We start from the raw sequence: 5834 nt of genomic DNA on the forward strand, positions 1-5834 counted from the left end.
GGCACTGGTTGCACTTCTGGCTGGCCTGGAAGCACCCTCTCCCTGCCCATAGCTGCCCCTCTTGTCTCGTCCCTTGCCAGGTACATCACGTAACATGGTGGCCAGCCATGGCCTGTGGCGTGACCGCCGACAGGTATCTGCCCCCTCTGCGTCAGGCCCAACACATCACTCCTTCTGTTTTCTCTAAAGCCCCAGTTTCTGGAGTCATGGTGTCACAATAAGCATCCCAAATTCATGCAAATAGGAGACTTGCTGCTAGAACTCCTTGCGGTGGAAAAAAGTATAAAAATGCACCATCAGGGAACAGAAGTCTGAAGGAACAAGAAAAGCTTCTCTGCTAAAAAGAAAAAAAAAATCCTCATGATATCTTAGCCAATATCATTCAATTTTGGCCCCCAGCTTAAGAATTCTTAAGGCTTGGAGTTGGCAGTAACAAAACTCCCCTGATGCCTTGGCCAAGAATAAGGGCATTATTTCTTGTGTCCTGGCCAGAGTCCCAAACCGGATGATTCCCCTTCCATGTACGCAAAACCCTCCCCTGGAAATTCAGCTCCGCATGGGTCTCTTTATCACATTTTGTCCTCAGCTTCTCCAGGGCATCACGAAACAGCAGCATCCTCCCACACAAAGTCTCATCACACTGTGCAAGTTGATGGCAGTAGTTTATCAAGTCTGATGTATTCCTCAGGATACAAGCTGCTTGAGCAAGGTATAGGAGTCACATAAGTTATTATCACGGTGCGGATTAGCATTGGGGGTGTTGCTGGAGAATGTCACAGTCTTTCTATTTCTTTCTTTCTTTTTTTTTTTTTTTTTTTTTGGTAGGGTAGCTAGGTTTGAAACTCAACCAAAGAGACTTCTTATTTTTATTTTATTTTAGTTTTGTTTTAAGAAATCTGGCCCTGGAGGGAGCTGTCACTTTGGATGCTGATTAGCTTTTGCAAGTTGACAGGGAGCAAGGCGGCTTTCTCTGTAGCGATCCCAAGTTCTTTCGCCTAATCAAGCCAGCACTGCAGGCTCCATGTGGAGGAAATGTAACCCTATCTCACTGCCTGACAACTCCTTTAGTTCCAGACTTTGTTTCCTCAGTCCCCACAAACTGTAACAAGCCATTAAGTTTGATTTTTTTCATTCTTTCAGCAACCATTTTAGCTCTGCCTTCCTTGCTGCTTTTTTTCCTTAGGGATAGTCGCTCCGAAGACTGTACTCACTTCATATATATCCCTCATCCTTAGCATTTTTTGGCATCTGTTGTATCAACTGGTCATAGGATATGCAGCATCCTTCAAAAATGCTCCTTTTTAGTTGGGGGGAAGAAAAGAATTTGTATCTTATCTGTCCAGTTTGCTTTGGAAAAACATCCCAACTAGAAACGGATCGACAGGCTTTGCAGAAAGCTCTTACTAAAGCTAAACAGAGGGTCTTGCTGTTGCAGGGTTTGATTCAGAGGATGTGGATTTCATTTCCAGTTCTGTGAGAGTCTGTAACACAGTGACTGCAGAGAGGTGACATGAAATATGACTGTCTTTCTCTCAGATGTGGCAAGCAGTTAGGCTTGCTCATGGACTGATTGTTGGAGCAAGAGCTGCTGCCCCAGACTCTCAAGACTGGGGCAAGGGAGGGGAGGCAGCCAAATGCTGTGGGCAGAGATGATTTCCCTGGGTGCCCCCATGCAAACAGACACTGCGTGAGGAGCTGCATATGAGGGAGGGAACAAAGGAGCCCAGAAGACCATGGGGAAGACAGTGTAACTTTAATAAAAGGCCTGCAGAGCTTTGGGACAAAGTGCCAGCTGGGAAGAAACTCATCCGTGATTCCTTCTGCTGGACTTCAGTCTTTTTAAACAAGCAGGTTCATACCAGACTTTGCCTCCCAGTGAAAACCACCGCCAAGCCCCCAAACATTGACTGAACTGTCAGAAGGAAAAATGTCCTTATTCCAACTCCTAACTCTAAAATGAAGGATATAATTCTTCTTTGCCATTTTTTCCCTGACATGAAGAAGGATTTTCTAAACAGTCACCAAGCAGAGATGGATCAAAGCTGCCAATACCTGTCTGAATCTGCAGTTCCAAAACACGCAGGCTGTTGACATTTGTGGGTTTGTTGTGGAGCCTTTTCTCTTGAAATGGGCCACCCAGTGAAAATTTAAATGCATTGCATCGCATTTTAGTTGTGCACAGGGAGTGCTTTTTTGCAGAACACTTATCAAAATCATTCAGCAATGACTGTTTTTTCCCCGCTGTGTGATCTGGAAAAGGGTTGTGCAAGATCATACCGGGGAAGTGGGATGGGTATGAGCCCATCCCTTCGCCTGTCCTGGAGGAGCTTTCCAGGTCATCGTGCACCACCTCCAGCTTTTACCAGTATCGGTTTAAGTTCCTCATGGTTCTCAGACAAGAGATTGGAGGACAACATCAAGGGAAAGTGGTTGTACCTGAAATACCTAACGCACATACCCTTTGCAGGGTCTGTAAAGCATTAGCTTACCTGCTTTGCTGCAGAGCATCACTGACTCTGGCAGCAAGACTTGCCTCCTCCTGCCCTCCCCCTTGGCAGCTGTGGTCTTCAGAGGAGACAAAGAAGGAAAAGAAGGAAGGAGACTTGGAGACGAAGAAATTAGGTGGATATGTTTTTATTGCAGCTCTTCCACATCTTCTACTGGTTTATTCATTATTTTTTTAATCTTTGTTTTACTGGTGGTAGCTAATGGCCCCAGCTCACAATGGCTTCATCAGGCAGCATCACCATGAACACAGTAATTCACAGCTCACATTGCAGGGTCTGCACAGCATTCACTTCTTTGGTGTTTCTCAGACTGTCATTTCATTTTCACTCCAAGCCTGAACCATCTTTTCAGAAAAGCAATACCCAGAGTCCTAAGACAAACTACACAGAGATCCCTTCATGTCTTAAATTCATTGAAAATGCTCTTAGAAAAAAAGATTTATTCTCAGGGCTTTTACCCAGACTTCTGCACGGATTTGACAAAGACATTACGTAATAGCTAAATCTTCATTAGTTATATCTGTTTGCTTTGTGCCATGGTGACAATGATGAAAGCTGTAAATAAGTATATTGTCCCATCTTAACAAGGATAGCGTATCCATCAATAAGGACACTTACCCTGCTGAGATCTTTGCAAGGCTGTACAGGGAAGTAAATTAAAGGGAGAACAACATCCTTCATCTGAAGTGTCCTTGTTCTGTCACTTAATGTTTTACCCTTGCTAATATCTTTCAAAGTCTGGCTCTCAGAAAAGTCACTCTGTAAATATGACATATTTTATTCAGCCTAAGTCTACTCGGTCCTAGAATTATTTTTCTGGGCAATTGCAACTTGAAACTCCACCTGTGGCATCTCAGCTTGATTTCCCAGCAGTCACAGAAGATTCCCGGATTCCCAGCTCAGCTGAACATGGAGGCACAAAACCTTCTTCAGGTTGGCAGGTGATCGAGTTGGGGTAAAAAGCAGGTGGGATGAGGCTCCACTCACAGTAATGTTCATTTCAACCTAGACTGAAATGTCCGGTAGCACCCCATGTGGCGCAGGGCGTCTCAGCTCATGCGCTAGCTTGAAACTGCCCTGTATGCCAAGGATCTCCTTAACCTATACACAGATGATAGGGCCATTGGTCCACAGCGTTCAGGCAGGAGCTGCAGGTGATGGTTAGGACAGAGTGAGGAGCAGGTAAGTGACAGTGATGGCTGCTCGTGGGACAGGTCTGTGCTCACAGCTCCCTGCCGAGGGGAAAGACCGGTTGGTGCACAGGTACTGAAACCCCTGGGGCTCTGTGCTGGTGGCAGGGCTGCAGGGCTGAGGCTGAGCAGAGGCACCCACTGCAGCAGGCATGTGTCACCTCCGATGCATGGAGCTGTGAGCATCCCTCCTGGTGAGACGGGCACATAGAGAAACCTACCAAGGTACTGAAATCAGCACCTTCCCTGGCTCTTCTGCGTGGTGCTTATACCACTGCCCTCATCGCAATTATCCCTGACTCACCCCAGGGTAAAATAATAATAATAATAATATAATGCAAGGAGAGTTGAAGTGATGGACTTGCTCCAGGCTTCGGGACAGTCCAGGAGTGAAAATCGGAGTGTGGCCTGCAGAGGGAAGAAAAGAGCTGTGGTAGCACCGCCGCGGCTTCCCGGGGGTCTGCTCCTCTTCCCGCTGCCCCTGCCTGCTCCTCACCAGGCTGCTTCTCGGGAGCAAGCAGTTGCTTGCGTTTAGACATTAAATACATTAAAGCTCATTCGAATCAAACCAAAATTAAACTGCAGGATTTTATTCGAGAGTCATTTCCTCTGATAAAGGGCTGAGAAGAAAATACAGGTTAGCTGAATGCCTCTCCCATCCAGCCTGCAGAACAAATCCCCCCCAGGAGGTAAGGTGAGAAGAGAGGCTTGGCTATCTGCATATAGGCTAATTCCTCAATCCATTTAAAAATTCACTAATTGTCATTGGAGCTATTTGCTGACAACTGTGAAGTAGCTTCATAATGAAGAGGAAGTCCATTTATTCGTTAACATTTGCAAAAATAATTGCCTGTCACTTAACCGAACATCCTTTGCTCCAGAAACACTTGCTCTTCAGCATTTTTTTTTTTTTTTTTTTTTTTGAGCTGCACTCTTTGAAACGCCACTTATAATTTCCAGTCCCTGAAGGGCTCATTCTCAGCTGCTGTGACATGAGTCAGGGAACAGACTCCACAAGAGGACACTAAATGTCCTGTCACTTTTGCTGCAAGGAGAGCCAAGCACATTAATGGAGCCGCATTGCTGTGCTCCAGCAGGGCTCCGGCAGGTGGGTTGCAGCTCTGAGATACTGCTTAAACAGCGGGGTTTGAGGGATTGCTGCTCCTCTGCGGTCTGTCCTGCTCCTCTGCTGAACATTGCTGTGGTGCTGGGGGAGGCTGTGGCTGCAGGGCTCAGCAGCAATGGGACCAGCTCTGGCCAAGGAGATGGGGCACATGAGGTATCCCTAACCCCACCATCTGAGCTGCAGGGGCTGCCTCCTGCCCCACAGCTGCAAGCCACACTCAGGCTTGAATGAGGAGCAAGTTCCGGAGGGAGAAGGAAAGGTTTTGTGGGAGGTGGAGGAGATGTCTCAGGAGGGGAATGGAGATCTGCAGGTGATGGAGGTCTGTATCCTCCACCTCTGCTCAGCCCTGTGTGCCCGTTACCCCTATGAGTAGAGCCGACACCTCCACCAGAACCTGTTCATGCTGCAGGTGACACCCAGCAGGACCTTGTCCCCCACATTCACCAGCCCACCCCCGCCCTCCATTCCCAGCTCTTCTGCAGCCACTACCAACAAGGACAAAATTAGTCCTCCTGTCTCTTGGCTCTGGGGAAGCAAAATTAGGCTTTGTCGACAAGACCAAGAGGCTGTGAGCTGCGCTGCCTGCTGGGGAGGGCGCTCTGCAGTTAACCGGAGTGCTCAAGGTGCATTGCCGTGTCCCCTGCGGATAAGTGGGAGCAAACAAATTTGCCTCCCCCAGAATCAATAGAGACCTGCCTGCTTGCACCCGCCAGGCTTCTGCTGCTGTAATAGCTTTCACTCCAACGACCGCTTGTTTGTTCGTCACTGTGTTGAATTTTTATTGTTTCCTGGGCACCTGAATTCCTCCTCCGCCCCATCCATTCCCAGGGCAAGGAGCGACACATCTCCCAGGGGTGAATGCCTGCCAATGTTGACTTAAGAGCATAGTGAGCAGAAGATAAGCGCTACCCTGCTGCCGGGGCTGCCGGAGCCGTGCACCTCGCACCATGCACCCGCTCCTCACCTGGGGTTCCTGCAGCAGAGCCAGGAGCCAGGTGAACGTCACATAGT

Source organism: Oxyura jamaicensis, chromosome 8 (assembly GCF_011077185.1).
Source record: "Oxyura jamaicensis isolate SHBP4307 breed ruddy duck chromosome 8, BPBGC_Ojam_1.0, whole genome shotgun sequence".
NCBI lineage: Eukaryota > Metazoa > Chordata > Aves > Anseriformes > Anatidae > Oxyura > Oxyura jamaicensis.